This window comes from Nansenia antarctica, assembly GCF_963989245.1.
Source record: "Nansenia antarctica genome assembly, chromosome: 2".
Taxonomy (NCBI): domain Eukaryota; kingdom Metazoa; phylum Chordata; class Actinopteri; order Argentiniformes; family Microstomatidae; genus Nansenia; species Nansenia antarctica.
Window position 1 is genome coordinate 54,201,914 of NC_137675.1, and position 24,608 is coordinate 54,226,521.

A 24,608-nucleotide genomic window follows, 5' to 3' on the forward strand; every position below is an offset into this window, starting at 1 on the left:
GGGGGCGGTCGGTCAGGAAGTCCTTGATCCACGCACATATAGAGTGTGATAGACCCAGGTCTAGTAGTTTGGTCACTAGCCTGTCTGGAAGGATGGTGTTGAAGGCGGAGCTGAAGTCCACGAAGAGCAGTCTCGCGTAGCTGTTTCCCCTCTCCAGGTGGGATAGAGTGGCGTGGAGAGTCGTCGCGATGGCGTCCTCTGTGGACCTGTGGGCTCTGTAGGCGAACTGGTATGGATCCAGGTTGGGCGGGAGGCGTGTGAGTATGTGGGCCCGGACTAGTTTCTCGAAGTTGAGCATGAGGAACACCTGGTTGATGTACTGTACCCATAACTTTCCTGTTCTGCTCTGTGTGGCAGCTTGTTCCAGGTGATGAGTGAGAAACTGTTGAAACTCTCGTAGAGTTTCATCTTCGTTGACCTGAGTTGCATCTTCATCTTGGTCAACTATATCTTGATACAGATTGACCAGATGTTCCTTGTCAGTCTGATTTGCCCAGTCTGACTTCTCTAGCAGTACAGAGATGAGGGCCAACAAGGTCAGAATGTGAGCACGCACTGCTCGAGAGAAGGCATGACCTTTGAGCATATGCACCACTGAACCTTTGGCATACACCCGTTCCCACAGCTCTGCCAGCCCGCTTCCTGTCATGATCTGCCCAATGCTGCCTAGAAATTCGCCTATCTTATCTTGTATCTCAAATATGAAAATATCCCCACTCTGCAGTAGGCCTATGAATGCTGATAATGTCGGCCACTAGAGGGCTGGCACTTAACCAAACATCTTAAAATCACTCAGTTATGACAATTAAACCTGTAATACATCATTTTTCTCCACACAAGTAGCTACATGTCACCTTTAGACATGTCCTTGCCGCGTACGGCTTCAAACGTAAACCTACAAATATGCTTTTTCTCTCAAGCTCTGCAGAGCTCATTCACCAAGCAGCCAGTCTGTTTCACAGACTCATCAAACATCAAACTGTTACAGATGTAAGCGAGCCTTATTCAATATTGACAAATGTGATTGGTGGCAAATAAAAACTTACAATAAAGACATTGTGTGATTAGACAAAATAATGAATAGCAATAGACAGGCCCCTCTTTTTCTAAAAAATGACTTCAAAGTTACAAATGGGCTTAAATGGTGCCTGGGCTTAATGGGTACACTATGTGAATTTTGTGTCATTGTCACATTAATGACCTTGTAATCTTGGTTAACTTTAATTTTAGCAGTGTGTCAATGGTGAATTTGGATTCCTTGTATGAGAAAACATATATTTTAACATTTTTATTGCATTTGTATTATGTTTTAAGCCTGAGATATGGAAAAATCTCCAAATAGCGGCAATTTTGGACGCCATCTTGAATATCTCAGAAAGCACAAGGGGGATTCACGGGGACTTTTAGTATGTTATTCCTAAAGGTATTCTGAACATATCCTGAAAAATTCAGCTTGTTACAAATTTGTTCCGGGTTTGACTCAATTTTGAGCTAATGCTCTTGGACTATACGTACATATTTAGTAGTTACTAAGGTCTACGTGATAACTAGTGTGCTTGGTGCAACCCGTTCAAGTTAAGTAGTGACTGAATCTTGATTTAGTAAATACTTACGCAATAAATAGGGTTAGTTTGTACTTAGTAAGACGTGGTGCAACCGGCTCCAGGAACATCCCTAGTAACTATATGGGGCTAGGTGCAATTGCTATATTGTTTTAGATAAATTATTATTAAATTAATATATTACTTTCACAACTGACTAGCCTGCAAATAAACGCATTCATTGCTTATAATTTAGCTACTATTAACGTTACTCGTAGCTGGCAAGCCCATGGTTTATGGAGCAGTATGGTTTATGGCGATTTTAACTATTAAAAAAAATATTGGAATCATTCAGAAATTACAATTATAACACAAATTAGTGGAACATTTTTATACTAAATTTATTTTATTATTTTACTTTTCATAACAGCTATTTTCATTTGGAGTACGGTGAGGCTCTGCCTCTCCCTGACCGCACGTGCCTGCAGGGCAGCAGCAACAGGGTTACCGGTATCTCGCTAGAATATCTATGGCTGCGGTCGTCCATTTACGTTGCAATTTAATTGATCAAAAGATAACGTCAATCTCTTTCGTATAAATGAAAATTAGCGTTGATACAACACCAAAAAAAAGGGGAAAAAAAGATAAATAATACAAAATACAAAAAAAACAAAAACATTGGGGGAGACAAAGACAGCCTCTACGTGGCCTTCCCTACAAGTAGCTTACAGGTCCAATAGCCAAAAGTGAAACTAATGTCTTTAATGCATCTTTTAGGAAATTGCTCAATCATTCTGGTTATTTTGTGTCCTTTTTGAAATGATAAAATAAAATAAATTTGTAGCACTGCTTAAATGCAATATGCGTATTTTGCGTATCAGAAACAACACCAAGAGAGTGTTTTTAGTTTAATTCCCATTTTATCACCATAATATTCAATCATTTTGATATTCTAAATGCAGAATTGGATTTCTCACACTCAAAAACATATTGTAACGATCCTGTATGAGGCCCCGTTAACAGCTCCTCCAAGGGAGTTAACTCTCTTGGTCTAATGGTTAGCGCGGCCGTCGGTTATGTGGGAGGTCGGGGTTCGACTCCCGCATGGGGCGAGTTACACTAGAAGATTCCCGTTCGCTACACTGGTGTCAGAAGTGGGATGGAAGGAAGGCCATCGGAGAGGCGTGTCCACGTGAGGGACTTGACATAGTGAAGCGTGAGGGCACGCTCTCCCGAACGGTGAGGATAGTGTAACGATCCTGTATGAGGCCCCGTTAACAGCTCCTCCAAGGGAGTTAACTCTCTTGGTCTAATGGTTAGCGCGGCCGTCGGTTATGTGGGAGGTCGGGGTTCGACTCCCGCATGGGGCGAGTTACACTAGAAGATTCCCGTTCGCTACAATATATTTCAATGTATAGGCCATCAAAATAGGATTATTCAGTCAAAAACGTTGTTTGCATCCATTTCGAATGGCGGCCATCTTGAAAAATGGTGGCCATTTTGTTTTTTCAAGTGGAAACCGTACTTTTCTGAGAGAGTAGGTCCCAAAGCACTTGTGTGCCAAATTTGGTGCTTGTATCACCAAGCGAACGATTATTTCATTAATCTGCTGCACTATACATCTTGTTTTTGCTTACCTCCTGTTAGTAACAGTAGCAGTAGGACTGCCAGTGCTTGCAGGCTTGGCACCCTTCCCCCTCCCCCTCCCCCTCCCAGTGCTTGTAGAAGGCTCATTGTCAGGCTCACTGAAGTTGAATGAAGAATCACTGTGAAGATAGACAGGAAAATACAAGGTTACAAGTCAGACAACAGACATATTTCTGACATACACACATCAGCAATTCAAAAGCAACAAAAAGCAACTAAACTCAGCACTACTCGACCATGGCATTGTAAGTGTAGCTAGCTATGTAAACAAACACGTGTCTTTCTTACCTATGACGAGCAGGGACGCGGGAAGGGGGGTGCTGAGGGTGCTGCAGCACCCCCTAGCGGCAGGCAGAAGGAGCTCCTCCTGCCTGAATTTAAAAAATAAAAATATTATTCAAACAATAATTTAAAACAATATAATAACTATTGTTGCTTTTGGGAATAAAAATAAATGTGTTTTTTGTAATAAATGTAAAAATGTGTTTGTTCGTTTTAATGTTAGTGATCACATGGTCATATCTTGCTAGGGAATCTCTGAGTTCTTTAGCAAAAATGCTAAATCAGCCAGAACAATTGAAGTGGAGTTGGAAGAAGATGCTGAGCTTAACAACACTCCCATTAATGCTCTACTGTCGGACGTTGTTGAGAAAGAGCAACAGACGGCCAGAAACGTATTAGAACTGATATTCAGATCCATCCGATTCTTCGGCAGCGAAGGGCTTCCGTTAAGAGGCAATAACAATCGACATGGAGTGCTGTCTGTAATAATGGTCAACATCATGTTTGTGGACATTGTGGGACACTGTGAGCTGAGTGGAAATTACTGTAAATTCCAACACATTGTTGGTAAAATATTTAACGTTACGTCTTTGTAGTGTGCGGGTGCGTGCGTGCTTAACTATTATTGCCCGTGCATTGGGGCCCGTCGTTATGCCACTGTGTGCGTGTGAGCGAACGAGCAATCAGCGAGAGGGAGGGAGGGAGGGAGGGAGAGAAATCGTTATACTTTTTCCCCTGGCAATTTTTTTCCCTGTAGCGTATATAGACAGCACCTCAGCACCCCCAGTCAAAATACCTTCCCGCGTGCCTGATGACGAGGGTCAAAATCTGGGTCATCCGATTCATCTTCATCTACCGGTAGATCATGTTGTTCATCCTCACTTTCAGACTCGGACAGTAAGACATCCATTTGAACCTCTTGGACGCAGAACTGGAGCGCTCGAGGGACACATAGTGTTCGACGCGGACGGACATCACCGTCCTCCATTTTTCAAGTGCTAACGTTACCAACGCTACCAACAAAACAAAACGATTCCAAAACACAAATATATAGTCAAAACTAACCTAGCTAGAATAAAATTATAACTATTATCTCTCCTACTCTCTCTATATCTCTCTCTATCTCTCGTCTCCTCGTGTCTCTTCAGCCGCATGTATCCAGCGCGTCAGATTTCAAACAGTTTCTGGTCACGTCACGCTGTATTCGTTCTCCCATTGGCTCAGGTGGGACACAGTCGATTCTAGCATTTTTTACCGCATCAAAATAGGACAAAATATGCCATTAGTGCAGTAGGGCATGAGTGTCCGTCGGCTTGAAGAACACCCTCGTTCCCAACCTCCGAGCCCCCTCCTCTTTATAGACCTCTGTATCTAAAAACTCAATTTCTTCTTTTTGTAAGTTATATTTAACTGTAATGGATTCATGATGGCCATTAAGCACAGTTATAACATCTTTAAAATCCGCCTCAGAGTGTGACCAAACTCCCAAAATATCATCCAAATATCTGAGGTAGACATCTGGAAGTTTTACGCATTTGGGGAAGACAGTCTGCCCCCAATCTGCCATGTAGATATTTGCATAGGCTGGAGCAAACTTCTTCCAGATAGCGGTCCCATGCACCTGCAGATAAAATTTGGAGTTAAACTCAAAGTCGTTCCTTGTGAGACCCAACTCTAATAATATGAGACAGGCCTCATCTGGTCTCCTCGCGTGCGGATTTCTTTTGAAGGATTCCCTGACTGCATTAAGGCCTAACCGAGTGTCGATATTCGTATATAAGGAGTCGATATCAATCGATAACACGGTTTCCCTTGGTCTATTGACGTCACACAAAAGTATGTTAGAGACTCATGTCTGGAGCTTCGGGAACAGTTGCCCGAGCACTTAAGGTGCGTACGTTTCGATTCTATGGACTCTGGAAAATAGGCACGTGATCGCCCGCGCCACCGTGTGCGTGGTCTGGCAAGGGTGTTTGCTTCCCCGGTAGTGAAGGAGGCGGAGTGAACTTGGTGGAGAGATCCTGCAGAAACTAAGACTACATTTACCAGCCGGCTGATCGATTCCCGAAAGGGGAAAGCGAGAGAGAGAGACGTGAAGCCGAGGGCTGTCTCTGCCGGCTGAGCGTTATTATTATTATTACTGTTATTATTTTTGAACGTGAATTGACTTTACGCCAGCACACCCAAGTCGGGGTGCTGAGCCGTTGTGATAATAAAAATCACGTCATTCACGTGAATAAAAATCACGTCAATGGGTGGCACGTCGAGGATGGGGAGTTAACAATGACCTGAATTACTACAAATCCAGGCCCTGTTAGTGTGTTGCAGGTAGTCCACTGCAGTTGAAAACTAGGCAAATGTGAGACAGGAAGATGTTCCTGTGTGTTGCAAAACTGTCATGTACAGATCTGTGTTAATGCCAAAACTGTTCAAATGTGTCTAAGGAAACTGAGGATGAAATCCACATGAACTAGGCCTAGTAGAGTATCATCAAGAGTTAGTGGTAGATTATCATCAAGAGGGTTTTCGTCATCTTCTCTGCTGAAAGGACATTTTCTTCAATCCAAGTTTGACTTCCACCAGCTGTGGAAGCAGCTCCAAGCAGAGAAGCAGCAGTAACAGAGGGTGTTCTAGGTGTAGAAGCAGCAACAGAGGGTGTTCTAGGTGTAGCAGCAGCAGCAGAGGGTGTTCTAGGTGTAGAAGCAGCAACAGAGGGTGTTCTAGGTGTAGAAGCAGCAGCAGCAGAGGGTGTTCTAGGTGTAGAAGCAGCAACAGAGGGTGTTCTAGGTGTAGAAGCAGCAGCAGAGGGTGTTCTAGGTGTAGAAGCAGCAGCAGAGGGTGTTCTAGGTGTAGAAGCAGCAGCAGAGGGTGTTCTAGGTGTAGAAGCAGTAACAGAGGGTGTTCTAGGTGTAGAAGCAGCAGCAGAGGGTGTTCTAGGTGTAGAAGCAGCAGCAGAGGGTGTTCTAGTGTCAGTCCTTGTACAAGATAGGTAGAGTCTCATCAGTTTTACTTTTCGATTTTCATAATGTTGACCCAGTGTCAGCAACGGATCAAGCTCCTCTTCGGTGAAGTCCCTCATTGTGGAATCAAATTCTTTCAAATCACCAAGCTTACATTTTCCATTGGGAAAAAATAAGTCCTTTCCGACTTCCTTCAACTCTGCCATTGTGGTAGTCTTTTCTGCTTGTAGGTGTCAGGTGCCGCCTCCTCTTTTCACTTGAACTTGAATGAAAGAGTCCCTAACTTCTTCGAACAACCCCATTTGATAAGTGCGCTTCTTTTTTTACAGCATTTGTGTTCTGAAGCAGTTTTACAGAGCGATCATCCCCTCGAGTGTTTTTGAAGGCCCGTCTTTGTTTTAGTTTTGTCATCAAGCTTTCTGTAGCTTTGGAGACAGTTGTGCGTGTTCCTTCTTCGAGTGCAGCTACTTCTCTTCTGCTGTAATGCGGAATAGCTATCCGGTCTCCAATCTTGGGGACTAATTAGCTGGTCATCTGTCATCCCATTAACAGCATAGCAGTCAATCTGAAACACTTGAATGGGTATGAAACATTTAGTCATTGCTGAGTATGTACAATTATGTGGAATAAGCATGTAATTTAATGGTTATGTCTGCACTCTCTCCCTCCCTCTGTCTCTCTCACACCCCAACCTTGGCTGATATATTGCTAGAAAGGAGACGTTTATGCAAAGGATATCTTCTTAATGAATCAGAGTAAAAGTGCCTAACAATAAAAACAAAAATAATTGCAGTAAGAAAGTAGCTGGGTGGAACAATTTGCTTCTACTGTTTAATAAACCATCCAAAACCACTGTGACATTTGACATCACCTGCTACCGGTTTTGCATCAGAGCCGAAATAATTAGTAATAGTACTTGCTATAATAATATTCAGAATGCTTCTCCCAAACACACATATGGCATACTGTATATTAATATGGCATATAGCCACAACTCTCTTTGACTCCTAATACCTGTAGGTGTAATAACTCTGAGGATCCATAGTGACCTCTACAGGTCGATGATATATATAGCCGTGCTAAAGACCATCCATCTCCTTTCATAAACTATGTTATTCTAACATAAAGACAACTTTCAATATAAAACATTTGTCTAACACACAACCTTTCAATAAAAAATAAACTACATTCATCTTTAAGGTTATACTTCCTCTATCAGTCTCTCTGGTGGTCTCCGAGGTCTAGCTGACCTTCTCACAGCTGGTGTGTCAGTCTTTGTGGTTGGTGGAGGAGAATCATCAGGGTGTTGGTCAGGACTTACACTGAGCTCAGGACCTTCTTCCTGAAAGTTCTCCTGAGTCCTAAGCAAACTCCTGTGGTTCATCCTGAGCACTTGTCCATCTTCACATTTGAATATGAATGTGAATGATCTGGGACTCACTTCCTTCAGGACAGTCGCCTTTCTGTTCCAGGTATCATGATCCTCAATTCACTGCATCTTTTTCCAAAAGAGCTTCCACTCTCCTGGCTGTTTTTGTCATAGTTCTCTTTCTGTTCCAGTTTGAGCTGTTGCTGTTTCTTAATCACTCTTTTGTTGTCCTTTCCCGATGGAATGTGTGGCAGTGTGGTACGCAACTTGCGGCCCATGAGGAGCACAGCAGGAGAGGCCCCGCACACCAATTGTGCAGCACGGTAGCTCAGTAGAGCCAGTTCCATTGTCCCTTTAAAGATATCTGGAAAACTGTCATCTGTCAGTGGGGTTGTCAGCTAACTCTCAGGAAACAAACTTACAGGGCTGACATGTTTAAATGGCTAAATAATAATAATAATAATAATTCAAGATTTATGATTTGATTTCATTACCATGTGTGCCAAAGGTTTATTACATCCTATTATACAAGTACACGAGAGTGCAATTATTAGGCTTCAGTTTCAGTCGATATTGCAGCTGCAAGAGAAAACAAAATGGTAAAAGGAAACAATAATAATGTGTCTGTGTGTATGCATTTATCATTTAGTCCATAAAGCATCTAGTGGGACTTGTGTAGTTCCTTCCCATCCCATCTGGGCATAAAAGCTGTAATAGAAATAGAAGACAGTATTTAAAATGATTGCCCACTTGCACACCATTTTTACAAAATACTACTATGTTCATAAAATAGAATTGCTAATACAATGACTGACAAATACCTGAAGTAGTGGTGACTCACATCAAGGTCTCATCTCTCAGAACCTCTCACCTCGTCATTCTGTAAGACACATTTCAGGACAGAGGTGTGGACACTTCTATAGTGTAGGGTTGCATGCTTTCCATAGACTCTCATGAACATAGTGTACTGTACTTGTTGAAGTGTTGAAGTACTTGTTGAAAACTCAAAGGCTTCGGTCACCGTGCCTTTTCACGAGCCGCACCCCGCCTCTGGAACTCTCTCCCTCAACCACTCAGAGACTCACCCTCACTCCTCACTTTTAAATCCCACCTCAAAACCTACCTGTTCTCCCACGCCTACAGCCTCCCCTACCCCTAGCCATCTCCCCCATCCCTGCCACCCCCGCCCCCCCCCTGGACATGCATACAACCTCCCCTATCCCTAACCATCTCCCCTAACCCTGCCACCCCCCTCCCCCCATGGACATGCATACAACCTCCCCTTCCCCGTTCGTTAACTCTGTGTTCTATGTGCTCATGTTATCTGTTGCTTGTTGTTTCTGTGTTTTCCGTTTTTCCCATATTGTCAGCGTCTTTGAGCCTCGGAAAAGCGCTTTATAAATCTAATGAATTATTATTATTATTATTATTACTTGTTGAAGTCATCCTTGATACTTTCACTGAAAGAAATAGGCTAGTGAAATAATTGCAATCCACATTATTCTACAGCAAACCTACAGACATGAGTGATGTGCAGTTCGTGAATTAATCATTATTTTTGATTCCACACAACATTATCAATTACAAAAGCATTTACCTTTTATATAATATCTCTAACAAAGCTAGCTAGCTAGCTAACAAGCTAACAGTTGTTTGGCTAGCGTAGTATACACACACACAAAATAACTTGTGTACCATACCACGCCAATTCAGCTAACGAAAAACAAACAAACAAGCTTCTAACAAAGCTAGCTTACTAACAAGCTAACACCTGTGTGGCTAGCCTAGTAAACCCTGACACAGCTTAGCATGTATCTAATCCCACTACACTAGTTAACAAAGTAACACGTTTGGCTATGGCATGTAACTCACTACATACACAGCTTAGTAAACAATGCATGTAACTCACTTACCCAAAAACAGAGCAGAAGATGTACCGACAGACCACTGTCCCATGCATAGTATGTTGATTGACAAAACTTTCTCTGTGGATAAAGTACTTGAAGGCAACTTCCGTCTTGTCAACAAACACACACGCGCACATGGCTATTTATGAGGATGTGGGTTGGGAGTATCGAAAGGGAAACGCCAGACAAATACGAATACTACCCACCACCCAAGTTGCTAACAAACTGTAGGTATTTAGTGAATGTAAAACTGCTGGTTAAGATATTGCGTGGGTTCTTCATCACTTATATTAGCCCTATGCCAAAAAAATTGATTGCGAGGTTTCAAAATTACTGACATGCGGACCTTTTCACCAAGCTGTGACACATGAACAACTGTGTACAACTTACAGTAATGTGTGTGGTGCTATTTGCTCCCTCATCTTCCAAAATATGACGGCAACCGATCCAAATGTTCTGACTTTTACTCACTGAATACACTGCATTGCAATATTTTGGCTTGACAAGCAAGTGTGTAGTTGATTTTTTAACGCCAGAGTAATGAACACCAAAGTACTGAAACACAAAGTGAAGCACAGCTGAAATAAACTGCCATGTTCCTCAATGTTAGAGACAATGCCATCTCAGACAGGAATACCACCATTGTCATGAATAATAGCCAGGACACATCTAAGGCTGTTCTATCCTGAATGTCTGCTGCTGTAGAGATGTTATCACTCACGCACACACACACACACACACACACACACACACACACACACACACACACACACACACACACACACACACACACACACACAGTGTGCACAGACACACGCACCCTTAATTTCATACAGTGACAGCAGACCAATCTGTGTTTCAGATACATGAACATACAGAAAGGCAGATTGCTGCAGTCGACTACTGCATGAACGAATACAAGTTAAACAGCAGGAACATGAACCACACTACCAACAAAAGAGCCCTGTACAATAGACCCTACACCAGGGGTCGGCAATAGGCGGCCCGTGGGCCATTGCTGGCCCGTCACCAATAATATTTGGCCCAGCAGATTATTTTGAGAATCCACTTTTTATTTTTTTTTATTTTTTATAATAATATCGGACCGACAGTCCCACATATAGCGCCTATAATGTCCGAATAGAGAATCGAACTCCACCTGAATAATGCTTATTGTACTTTTATCCATGTTGAGAGTGAATGACACAGGGACAGACAATCAGGCAGCAAGGTGCACCGAAGCGCACTGACGCTGAACCCCTCAGAGTGAATCATAAGCAGGTGGACAACGCGTCACGGTGCTGAAATAGCCGACATACCGTGTGTGGTTTGAACAAAATAACACGAGCTCAGTAAGCCATTCAAACGTAATGTTTACGTATATGTGACTGCAACACACATATGAACAGTAACAACGCAAATTCTGTTTAATTTTCTGAAAAACATTGAAAACAAAATCGGCGCAAACAAAAAGCATCTCCCATCGGTCAGTATTTGCTTGATATCTGGTGATATTGACGTCACTTTCATCCACAGGCAGTTCTCAAGGTTTTTATGCATCCATCGATTCCTCTCGTGCGTCTTTATCGCATTCATTGACGAAAAGGACGACTCGCGTATAGAAAGGGAACATTGTGAGCATGGAAAATGTCTCTCACAACGGCTTTGCATTGATGAAACCCGGTAGGATGAACGTATAGTTCGCTGTCCATTCCTCTTTAAATGCCCTGTTTCCACCGTCAACTTTCCTCTTTAGACCTTTGGAGAGTGACATTATGTTTCTCTTGCTAGCAGGTTAAATGTTTGGCTAACTTCACCCGGCACGCAAACAACCAATCCAATAATAATAATAATAATGTGACCTTGTCTGGGAGGAGGGGGGAATAATTATCAGAATGAAACTATGTTACATAATTATTAGAATAAGTTAGGCTACGCTACATCGTCAGTCCACACATTTGTGACGGCTCCTGGTGTTTTCGGACACCTCTCGGAAATGAGAAAGACGTCAAATTCGTCTTCTGAGTATTTCTTACATAAAACTCAGATTTTCGTTTTTTTAGCTAACATTCAACTCGAAGATGTGAAGTACCCACTCGTTATTTTTCCGAACAGTTTTACGTTCATTAAATAAGTGTAATCTATAACACAATAACTTCGTTTCTTGTTGTTTTTTGCGAACAGGGGCGGGGGCGGGCTAAACAGGGGCGGGGGCGGGCTAAAATCCCATTTCGCTTCCATTTTGGTATGATTGGCTGTTGAGCTCGACTGAGGTAGCCAATAGCTGATCGAGTGGGTGGGATAAAAAGAGTGTTTTCGTTTCTGTGTTTCCAATTTTTCTAACATGGACGCCCAAAAGCTTGCTGACGCGATCAACAACATTTCTGCTGCCGGTTTGAAGATCGACAATGGAGAATTTATGTCTTCGTACATCAACGATTTCATGCATGGACATTGCTCAGCTTCAGAGTCGGAAGACAGCGAAAACGAGGACACTGATCCAGAAACTGATGATCCCAACAACGAATGGTCTGACGACGACGCTGAGAATAATCAGCTAGAGACAGAATTGGACTTCATAAGACGATTTGATTGCAATTGCCAGCGGAGACGGAAAGATACATCTCAACCCAAAATATCTTGCAGTACAAGATTGTCTCCAGAATTCATTCGTGATACTCAGTTAGATTTTTTGTCGTTATCAAAAGAAAACCGAGACATGCTTGTAATTGGAACGCTGTTGAACACAATGAGTCTTTCTGGAATGACTGAAGGATTAAAGAGGGTCCCTAGGAAAAGGAAATTTACTAGGACCACATACGGATTTCAAGGGATCACCGTATGCCGCAACACATTCCGCTTTGTACTCGGGTGAGTTTGTGCTTTAAAACTGTTTGTTTGTTAGCCGTGTTAGCATTCGCTAGCTAGCATTCCGTTAGCTAGCATCGTTCTATTGTTCCCGATTGGGTTGGGCTAGCCGCATTAGCTTTCTGTACGTATGCTGTTCTGCTGTGTTGATACATCTAGCTAACTAACTGTTTGATTTTTTTCTGTTTAGGATCAGCAACACGCTCCTCAATTCCATTTGCCAATCCTACAAGGAAAATGGGCTAGTACCACGCGTGAGGAAGAAGTGTCCACGAACAAACAAAAACTTTCTCCAGAAAAAGGACTGCAATAGGGTCAAAAAGTTCATCCGAAACTACGCAGAAGATCACGCCATTGTTCTACCGGGCCGTCATCCTGGGCACCGAAACTACAGTGCAAAGCTACTCCCATCTAATGTCTGCAAAGCCACAGTCTACCGTCTCTACAGTGATGCTCTGCAAAAACGTGGTATGTAAACATTGTGTTAAACTCGTGTTCAGTAGAATTGTAATGTGATCTATTATCTTTCTTTAAAGAACCTTTCAGCTCTAAAAGAGGAGATCAGGGAAGTCTTGCTTACCAGACTGTAGCTGTAATACTGTAATACCAAGGTGTAGACAGACACACAGACACACAGAGACACACAGGGATGTAGACAGTAACACACACACACACACACACACACACAGACACACACAGGGATGTAGACAGTAACACACACACACACAGACACACACAGGGATGTAGACAGTAACACACACACAGACACACAGACTCACAGACACACAGCTCTGTGTCCCCGTCCCACGCAACAAAGCCCCACAGAGTCCTCCTGTCTCAATCTCCCTGCAGTGTCCAAATCTAGTCGAAATGGGAGGGAGAGAGAGAGAGAGAGAGAGAGAGAGAGAGAGAGAGAGAGAGAGAGAGGGAGAGAGAGGGATAGAGAGGGAGAGAGATAGGGATAGAGAGAGGGGATAGAGAATATACACACATGCAGAGACACACACACACACACACACACACACACACAGACACTGTGATTTATATCTTCTGCTGTCTAGCATCCATAGGGAGGGGCACTAGTCTGGACATACACACATGCATGTTTAGTGTGTGTAAGGCTACTACTGTATGTTGTGTGGGTAAATATGTACAGCTGTCATACTCATAACATAATTTCTTTCTTTGCAGAGCAACGTGTTGTTAGTTTGAACAGCTTCCGAAGGCTGTGGAAGACCTTGGTCCCTCACATAACAAGCACCAAACCCCGGACAGATCTGTGCTGGGAGTGCCAGCGGAACAACAACCAAGTGTACCGAAGTGCCAATCTGCCGGATGTGGTGAAATCAGCCAAGCTGAAGAAGCAGGAGCAGCACCTAGACCGTGTTGCAAAGGAGCGTTCTCTGTACCAGCGCATGAATACTGACTGTGCGGAGGTCTGCAAGGAATCGCAGCTCTCTCTTGGCCCCTCCACACCAGCAAGCCGAGAAATCACGATGCACTACAGTTTTGACTTTGCACAACAGGTGAGAATTAGTTCATCTTATGACTGTTGATTGTATTTGGTTTACACAAACACAATTCTCTGTGATGTTGGTTTTCACTGCATCTAATCTTTTTCTTCTCTTCCTCTTTTGTCTCTCTTTCTTAGGTCCACTACCCCTCTGACCCTCATCAACCAGGGCCCATGTACTTTCTGACTCCACGCAAGTGCGGCATCTTTGGTGTCTCCTGCGAAGGGATGCCTAAGCAGGTGAACTACCTCATCGATGAAGGGATGTCATCGAGTAAGGGCAGCAACGCAGTCATCAATTACCTGCATAATTTCTTCGAGAAGTATGGAGTTGGAGAAACATACGTGGACCTGAACTGTGACAACTGCAGTGGCCAAAACAAGAACAACTTCATGCTGTGGTACTGTGCGTGGCGGACCATGCATGGCCTTCACAAGACACTGGCCCTCCACTTCCTGATTGCAGGCCACACCAAGTTTGGCCCCGACTGGTGCTTTGGCCTTGTCAAGCAGTGCTTCAGGAAGACCAGAGTGGACACTTTGGCTGACATTGCTAAAGTCGTGACGGACAGCTCTCCGGTGAAACAGGTCAACATCCCCCAGCTTGTAGGCCTGGAGAATGGCACCGTGCTTGTTCAATGCTACGACTGGCAAAAGCATCTTGGTGGCTACTTCCGAAAGCTCCCACAGATTAAGAGTTACCAACACTTCAGGTAATTCATTGTCATGTATTACCTATTTCATTTTATGAACATGGTATGGCGGTAATATTATTTAATTTATTATTATATTATATTTAATTGATATTATATTTAATTTAATGTATTGTCTTCTGTCTGTTGCAGCTTTGATGCTCAGAAACCTGGCGTGGTTATGGCCAGGGAATACAACGACGCACAACCAGTCGAGTTTCAGCTACTGAAACACATTGATGTCAAGCCCCCCAGAGGTGATCTTCCTGTGCAAGCCCCACCCGGACTTGACGTGGACAGACAGAAGTATCTCTTTGACAAGATCAGAGAATTCTGTTCTGATGAGGCAAAAGACACCACATGCCCGTGCCCACCAGACTCCACAGCGCCTCAGAACAAGGCACCTCAGAACAAGGCACCTCAGAACAAGGCACCTCAGAACAAGGCACCTCAGAACAAGGCACCTCAGAACAAGGCACCTCAGAACAAGGCACCTCAGAACAAGGCACCTCAGAACAAGGCACCTCAGAAAAAGGCACCTCGGAACAAGACTGTCCGTTTGTAGTCCTGTCCCTAGATCTTTAACTGCCTAGTTTTAGGTTTTTGTAGTTTTAGCTTAGTTTTAGATTATCTTAGACTGTTTTAGACTAGTTTTTGTTTTAGACTGTGTAGTTTTAGTTTAGTTTTAGCTCAATGTGTTTCTTACCTGTATAAATAAAGGTAAAAAAATAAAAATACCTGAACACTTTCATTTTCATCTTGTTGAACTTTGCACAGCATGTTACTGTTTACACTTTATTACTTGCATGTGACACTTTATACACTTTGTTACACTTTATTACTTACTTTACTTATTTACTTGTGATTATTGTGATGGTATTGTTGTGATTATGTGATTATGTTGCTGCAAAGCAAATGTTGAAGAACCACAGCCAAATATTTGTATTATTGTGTACTGTAAAATAAATTCTGATTCTGATTCAAGACTTTTTTGTTTCATTAAAAGAATAATAGTTACAACCATAAAGCCTCCATAATGATAAGCTGGCTAATTAGCTTAGGTAATACCTTGCTAGGTAATAATGTTAGCTATCTGACCCAGTGACTTACCACTGACAGATAGTGACAGCTGACAGCTAGAGGGGGAGTGGTTGGGGGTGGGGTTAACCAGACATTGTTACCGCCCATTACCTGGCTGTGTGAAGGTGTGAGAAAGAACACAATCTTTGAAAGGGATTTTCTCTGCTTAGTGATTTGAGGTGTAGCAACTTTCAAATACTCATATCGTCTTCAATTTGTTTCCAATTTCAATGTATGATGCATCATTTGAAAGCTTACAATCTGTAGTTTAAGCACATGTAAAAAAAAGAAAAATGATTTCGCCTACAGGTAGCACTTTTCATTGGGAGGTGTCACATTTATTATTCAAAAATATGGAAAAGTGTGAAACTACGTTTCAACGTTGTTGAGAATCACAACACAAACTCGCTAATCAAGCCAAAATACTGCAACATAATGGATTGGACAGCTACCTAGTTAACTAGAACACTACTTTACATTGTTAGCAGGTTCACAAAACAAGCTGTGTTAGTTGACTAGCGATGTGTACAGTCGAAAGAAAAGTCAAAGCATTAGAACGTGTCACATTTTTAAACAATCAATTACTTAAATTAGCCTTTGATTATGTTCGGGCCCGCCATCTAGTGGCTCAAAAAAAAATTGGCCCGAGGCCAAACCTAATTGCCGACCCCTGCCCTACACCCTCATTGTCTCAGTCCACACGCACACACACACACACACACACACACACACACACACACACACACACACACACACACACACACACATACAGCTGTATGACAGAGATCACTATTGAATAGCCTATATTGTAAACCCATGTCTAATTTCACAGATGCTGAACTTGTTGTCCTCCACCAAAAACACAATTGTATTGTATGGTGATGGTATAATTGCAGTGTGTGTGTGTGTGCCTCGCCTTGTATTCAGACAATGAGGGAAAGTCAGAGAGGCGTGACGAGAGCAGAGGAGCAGTGAGAATATCTATGTGATTGCGTCTGTGTGTACATCTGCCAGAGAGAGCTGAGTGTGTGTGTGTGTGTGTTTGTGTTGGGGGGGGAGCGGAGGTACGTGTTCATACCTCTAGATGTGCATCTGTAGACACAGAGAACATGAATGTGATTTCTTTCATGATCGTGAAAGGTAAAAAAATAAATAAACCTATGTTCAAACCGCTGCTCAGGACGGACCGAGGAGACAGGATTCATTAGAGCACCGAAATTAAACTCATTTCGTATCCAGAAGTCTCCTTCACCTCCTCTTTCAACCTCTCCCGGTACCTTGAGTGCCATGTCAAAGTGAACGCAATTCCATCTGGTTCCATCCACACAGCCGCGGCAGAGGTGCAGCAGGTCAGGGCCGGGGCCTTTCATGATGCCCTCTCCATGGCTGTGTTTCTTTATCCAGGTCTCGGGGGTGGATCACCTGTCATCGGCTAACACTACAGACGCGATGTACTCGTCCGGGCGCAAAGTGACAGTATTGAAAAAATTAAATAATTAAAAAGCAAATGTTTCGGTCATTCCAGCTTGTGAAAGCTGCTATGTTGTGAACACGATGTGACTTGCGGTAAACAAAAACAAAAAAAACACTGTATAGTAGGTGGAACGCAGGGTTAAAATGAGCATTTTAAACGACTGGGCAGTTCTTGCATCTATAGCTCCGTCTCTGGATTTGAGAGTCCTTATACTCCTGCAGCATATCAATCATAACAAATGGTATCCCTATAACCAGAACCCCCCAGAAACAACATCCTGGTCATCGTCTCATCAGTCACTCCCTCCTCTTGAGCACCTCCTGGATGCCTTTTACACAGTCAGTCTGTGTGTGTGTGTGTGTGTGTGTTGTGTGTGTGTGTTGTGTGTGTGTGTGTGTGTGTGCCCGCGTGCACGTGCGTGTTTGTGTGTGTGCCGTTCACTATTCCAGACACCACATACATCAATCTCTCTCTCTCCATAAATGGGCTGTCAAACCTTTGGGCTCAGACAGAGAAATGGGGGAGGAGGGGAAGTAGAGGGGGATGAGAGGGGAGGGAGAGGATGAGAGAGAGAATGACAAGGTGTACGTGGGTGTTACTGGGGGAATCATTCACACACAAACAAGTGAAATGAGAGAGGCAGACAGACAGGCAGGCACACACACACACACACAGACAGAAAGATAGACAGAGAGGCAGAGAGACAGACAGGCAGATAGATAGACAGGCAGACATGCACAAAGACAGGCAGACAGACGGATGGATAGGTGTGTGTGAGAGAAAGAGATGTATGTATATCAGAATCAGATTTGCTTTTATTACATTAATGTACGGATACAAGGAGTACAATTATTGGGTACAGGTTCAATTAGACATTGGCTTTGCAGCAGAATACAAAATCAATAATAAATTAAGCAGGATATAAACAACAATCAATAAAAGAATAAGCAGGATATAGACAACAATCAACAATAGCTGTATATACAATAGCATCAGAGCGTCAATAATTGAATAGGTGACAGCAGCAGAATGTGAATCAGCATTCTTAAGGCCAATGCACACGGTGTGCGATTTTGTCGCACGACAACATTCGATACTCAATTCACACCACCGAAGTTCTTCTTTGTATCAATCCGAATTGACAGATGCTGTAGACATTGATACATTCTTTAACAACCTGGATATCCCAAGGGTTACCAGGGAAACTGCAAGTGCACTTGATTCACCAATCAGCCTGGAGGAGATAGCTCAAGCCATTAAGACCATGCAAAGTGGCAAAGCACCCGGCCCAGATGGGTACCCCACTGAGTTTTTTAAGACATTTTATGGAAATTTGGCCCCCCTTCTTCTAAATGTTTTTGATGAATCCATGGAGCGTGGTTCTTTGCCAGCCACTCTAAGACAAGCTTCAATTTCTTTGTTGCTTAAAAGGGATAAAGACCCCACCAACTGCGGCTCCTATCGCCCAATATCTTTGCTTAATGTTGATGTGAAAATATTGGCAAAAGCACTCGCAACCCGCTTGGAAACTGTTCTCCCAAATATCATCTCAGAAGATCAAACAGGGAGACACTCCTTTTCTAACATTCGATCACTTTTGAATATAATTTACTCTAAACAGACATCAAAAATGCCTGAAGCGGTCATCTCCTTAGATGCCGAAAAAGCATTTGACAGAGTTGAATGGAGGTATTTATTCACAACACTACAAAAGTTTGGTTTTGGTGATGGGTTCTGCAAATGGATACGTCTTTTGTACTCTTCCCCGGAAGCATGTGTTAGCACCAATAGCAATCGATCTACATATTTCCCACTATCACGAGGAACACGCCAGGGGTGTCCTTTATCTCCCCTTCTTTTTGCCCTAGCTATCGAACCTCTGTCCATTGCACTTAAGGCTTCCCCTGCTTTTTGTGGTATTAGACGAGAAGGTACAGAATATAGGGTGTCCCTATATGCAGATGACCTTATTATGTATGTAACCGACCCTGTGGTAAGCATTCCAGGGATCCTCTCCATTTTGCAAAGCTTTGGCTCTATTTCGGGCTACAAGCTTAACATCCAAAAGAGCATATGTTTTCCTGTTAACACTCCTGCCCTACAGATCCAGTCAACTGAAATACCATTTAATCTGACCAAACCCGGCTTCAAATATCTTGGCATTAACATAACCCGCTCTTTGGACTTACTTCTTAAAGCCAATTTGACCCCCCTAGTGTCCCAAATGAAGCTTGACTTCCAAAGATGGAATAACCTACCTCTTTCATTGGTCGGTAAAATACAATGTGTTAAAATGAATATCTTGCCTAAGTTTCTCTATGTCTTTCAATGCCTTCCAATTTTCATCCCCAAATCATTTTTTTGTTCTATAAATCAAGCCATCACATCATTTATATGGGGTGGTAAGGTCCCCAGGATCAGCAGAACGGTGCTTCAGGGGAACCGGCGCCTAGGTGGGCTCAGCCTTCCTAATTTCTTATACTATTACTGGGCAGCCAATATACATAAACTGACATTTTGGATGCATGCACCCCAGACTAATTGGTGTTTGTTAGAAGCCGGATCTTGCCGGTCGACATCACTCCGAGCTTTGCTGTGCTCTTCTCTGCCGCTGTCCCTATCCAAACATTCGTCCAACCCAATTGTACTTTCCACCCTAAAAATTTGGTTTCAATTTCGGCGACACTTCAAATTTAAATCTCCATCCATTCTGACCCCACTATCAAACAATCATATGTTTCCTCCCTCGGTGATTGATCATGCGTTTCTCGTGTGGGGGAGAAAGGGAATTGACTGTCAAAGATCTGTACCAATCTGATGTGTTTTCTAGCTTTCAGAACTTGAAAGACAGATATGCCTTATCTGGAATTGACCAGTTTCGATACTTTCAAGTGAGACATTTTGTTCAGGCCCGGTTCCCAGCTTTCCCACATTTACCCCCCAGACTACCTTGGGACAAGTGTCTGGAAACCTTGCCCAACCAAAGGGGTATAATTTCACAAATGTACAATCACCTCATGTCATTAGATACTCACACTCTTTTGAAAACTAAATTAGCCTGGGAGGCTGAGTTGGGGTCGGAACTCACAGACGAGTCTTGGGATGCAGCTGTTGATAGGATACAATCTTCGACATCATGTGCACGCCTCGGGCTGATACAATTTAAGGTCCTGCACCGTATCCACTTTAGCAAGGCCAGGCTGGCTGAGATATACCCAAATGTTGACAACAGATGTGACCGCTGCAACAACACTCCTGCTGATCTATCTCACATGTTTTATTTTTGCCCCAAATTAAATAATTACTGGACCTCTGTTTTTAAAACCCTGTCTGACATTTTAGGAAAAGATTTGCAACCCTCTACCTTAATTTCACTATTTGGAATCCCGGAAGACCGCGCCACTCTGACTAGTAAACAAGCTGATATTGTGGCCTATGCCTCACTATTGGCTCGTCGCAGGATACTGTTAGATTGGAAGTCCCCTAATCCTCCATCATTTAAGGTCTGGCTTAAAGACCTTGTCTTTTTCCTCAAACTTGAAAAAATAAAATTTACTCTCAGGAGCTCCGTAGACCAGTTTTATAAGAAATGGCAATGCTTGATAAATTATTTTACCGACCTTCAAACACTCCCCCCTGATTGAGAGAAGAATTTAGTGCTAAGTTTTCCTTAATATTGATATGGCCAAGTCTTTTCCCCATTTTTTTAATCGTATTATAATTTACTGTACTGCATTGCATTGTACCTCTTTGTATTTTTATTATTTATTTATTTATTTTATTTTCTATTTTCTTATCCTTTACAATGGTGTATATATATGTATGCATACATTTTGCCGCTGTGATTCATTGCTGTATTTTTCATTCTGGAATCAAAATTGAATGTGCACAGAACCTGTATTTGTTAGGCTTTTCAAAGTAGGGGTGGGAGGGAACGGGAGGGGGAGGGAAGGGGTATCATTTGTTTAAAAAAAAGAAAAAAAACCTGAAGGGAAGAATTGTTGATGATTACTCATGTCTGTCTTGTCTACCCTTCAATAAAAATCATAAAAAATAAAATAAAAAAAAGGATTCCATCAGAATCCATTACTCAGAAAGGCTTCAAACACCATTGTAATCGTGTCAGTTCTTGTAAATTAGCCTGCACCATCATTTTATAGCCTATATCAGGGGTCGGCAACAGGCAGCCCGTGGGCCATTGCTGGCCCATCACCAATAATATTTGGCCCAGCAGATTATTTTGAGAATCCTTTTTTTTTTTTTTTTACAATATCGGACCGACAGTCCCACATATAGCGCCTATAATGTCTGAATAGAGAATCGACCTCCACCTGAATAATGCTTATTGTACTTTTATCCATGTTGAGAGTGAATGACACAGGGACAGACAATCAGGCAGCGAAGCGCACTGACGCTGAACCCCTCATGGTGAATCATAAGTAGGTGGACAACACGTGGTGCTGAAATAGCCGACATGCGGTGTGTGGTTTGAAAGAAATAACACAAGCTCAGTAAACCATTCAAACGTAATGTTTACGTATATGTGACTGCAACACACATATGAACAGTAACAAAGCAAATTCAGTTTAATTTTCTGAAAAACATTGACAACAAAATCGGCGCAAACAAAAAGCAGAATCTGCTTGATCTTGGAGGGCGAGGGGTGGTGGTGCATAGGCCTACTATACGCTCCTGAAACGACAGAGCAAACACGCTATTAGGGATAATAATTACAATGAGCCATTCATTCAAAATATACAAAATACAATTAGGTTATTAAATACAATAACGACAGGCTTGGTACTCACTTAATGTGAAAAGTGGCATCTCCCATCGGTTTTTGCCGATATCTTGCTTGATATCTGGTGATATGGACGTCACTTTAATCCGCAGGCAGTTCTCAAGGTTTTTATGCATCAATCGATTCCTCTCGTGCGTCTTTATCACATTCATAGAAAAGGACGACTCGCATGTATAGAAAGGGAACATTGTGAGCACGTAAAATGTGAGTCTCACAACGGCTTTGCATTGATGAAACCAGGTAGGATGAACGTATAGTTCACTGTCCATTCCTCTTTAAATGCCCTGTTTTCACCGTCAACTTTCCTCTTTAGACCTTTGAAGAGTGACATTATGTTTATCTTGCTAGCTAGCAGGTTAAATGTTTAGCTAACTTCACCAGACACGCAAACAACCAATCCAATAATAATGTGACCTTGTCTGGGAGGAGGGGGGAATAATTATCAGAACAAAAGTATGTTAAATAATCATTAGAATAAGTTAGGCTGCGCTACATCGTCAGTCCACACATTTATTATTCAAAAATATGAAAAAGGGTGAAACTACGTTTCAACGTTGTTGAGAATCATAACACAAACTCGCTAGTCAAGCCAAAATACTGCAACGTAATGGATTGGACTGCTACCTAGTTAACTATAACACTACTTTACATTGTTAGCAGGCTCACAAAACAAGCTGTGTTAGTTGACTAGCGATGTGTACATTTTTCGAAAGAAAAGTCAAAGCATTAGAACGTCACATTTTGTAACAATCAATTACTTAACTTAGCCTTTGATTATGTTCGGGCCCGCCATCTAGTGGCTCAATTTTTTGGGGGCCCGAGGCCAAACTTAGTTGCCGACCCCTGGCCTATATACTTGTTTAGATGAGATTTTAGATTAGATTCAGACAACGAAATGCAATAAAAAGTGTGTCTGGAGGGATTTGAACCACCGTCTTAAAATGACGAATAAATACCATGGCAGCGGTCAATACCACTAGGCCATCGTGACGATATGACGGTTTGTAGCCTGCTGCTGATATCACCACAGTAGTAAATATTATTTAATTAAAATATGAACATATAACAATAACTGGGGCTAGTATGACCTACGCATTTAATCGGTGAGCAATTTCTTGCCAAACCATTTCCCTCGCCTTGTTAATTGCGGCAGTATTACACTATTTTACATCTTATTTTTCGTCTTCATAAAGATCAATCTTCATTTCGACAGTTCGACTCTTCGGGGCTCTTTATGCCTGCGTGCACGCGCCCATATCGAGGATTTCTAAGCCGGTGTTCTATGAACACTCATGACACAAGCCTGATCCTCGTTCGAGGAATCACCTGAGGCTTGAATTCCAATCTCGAGTTGCCTGATCGCGGCATTTATTTTTATCGCCGATATACTAATCAACGTTCGTGGAATACCCCCCTGGCCGATAGCTAATAATGCAATAATAAAGAGCAAGACTTGCATGAACCTTACACACACACACACACACACATATACAGTGGGGGAAATAAGTATTTGATCCCCTGCTGATTTTGTACGTTTGCACACTTACAAAGAAATGAACAATCTGAACGAATGAATGAATGAATGAATGAATGAATGAATGAATGAATGAATGAATGGTCTTTATTGTCATTGATATAGTACAGGTACCAAACAACAACATTTGGGAGGGGGGGCTCCCCTGGTGCTAGGAAAGAAAAAAAAACTAAAAAACTTACAAAGAAATGAACAATCTATCATTTTAATGGTAGGTTTACTTTAACAGTGAAAGTCTGAATACCAACAAATCCCGAAAAATAAAATAAAAATATTTTTTTTAAATATAAAAGTCGTTTCTTGTAGTTGGTCACCAGGTTTGTGCACATCTCAGGAGAGATGTTGGTCCACTCCTCTTTGCAGATCCGGAGGGGAGAGGGACGGAGGAGAGAGAGAGAGAGAGAGGGACGGAGGGGAGAGAGAGAGAGAATGTGTAGCCATTATTTAACTGCCCCCCACACACAATCCACTAACCTACCTGTGTGCATTTGTGTGTCTATGACTGAGTGTGTAGGGCAGTGTGTGCGTTTTTGTGTGTGTGCGTGTGTGTGTGTGTGTGTGTGTGTGTGTGTGTGTGTGTGTGAGAGAGAGAGTGTGAGAGAGAGAATGACAGTGTGGGATAACTGTGTGTTTTTGTGCGTGTGATACTTTGTTGGTCTGTGGTGAGCCTCATGTGAGGGAGAGAATGACAGTATGAGGAAGAGTGTGTTTGTTTTAGTGTGAGACTGTGTTGGTTTGTGTGTGTATATCTCTCGCACACTCTGCATAACAAACCAACTAACCATAACCTACCAATTAACAACCATAACATACCAACTAACAACCATAACACCAATTAACAAAGCTGAGGTCAAGTTTCCTACTCGTGTGTCTCCACCTCCCTTCCTCTCTGGTGCATGCTTGGTGCTCTGAAGCGTAGTCTGACTGTGGGGAGCATGGC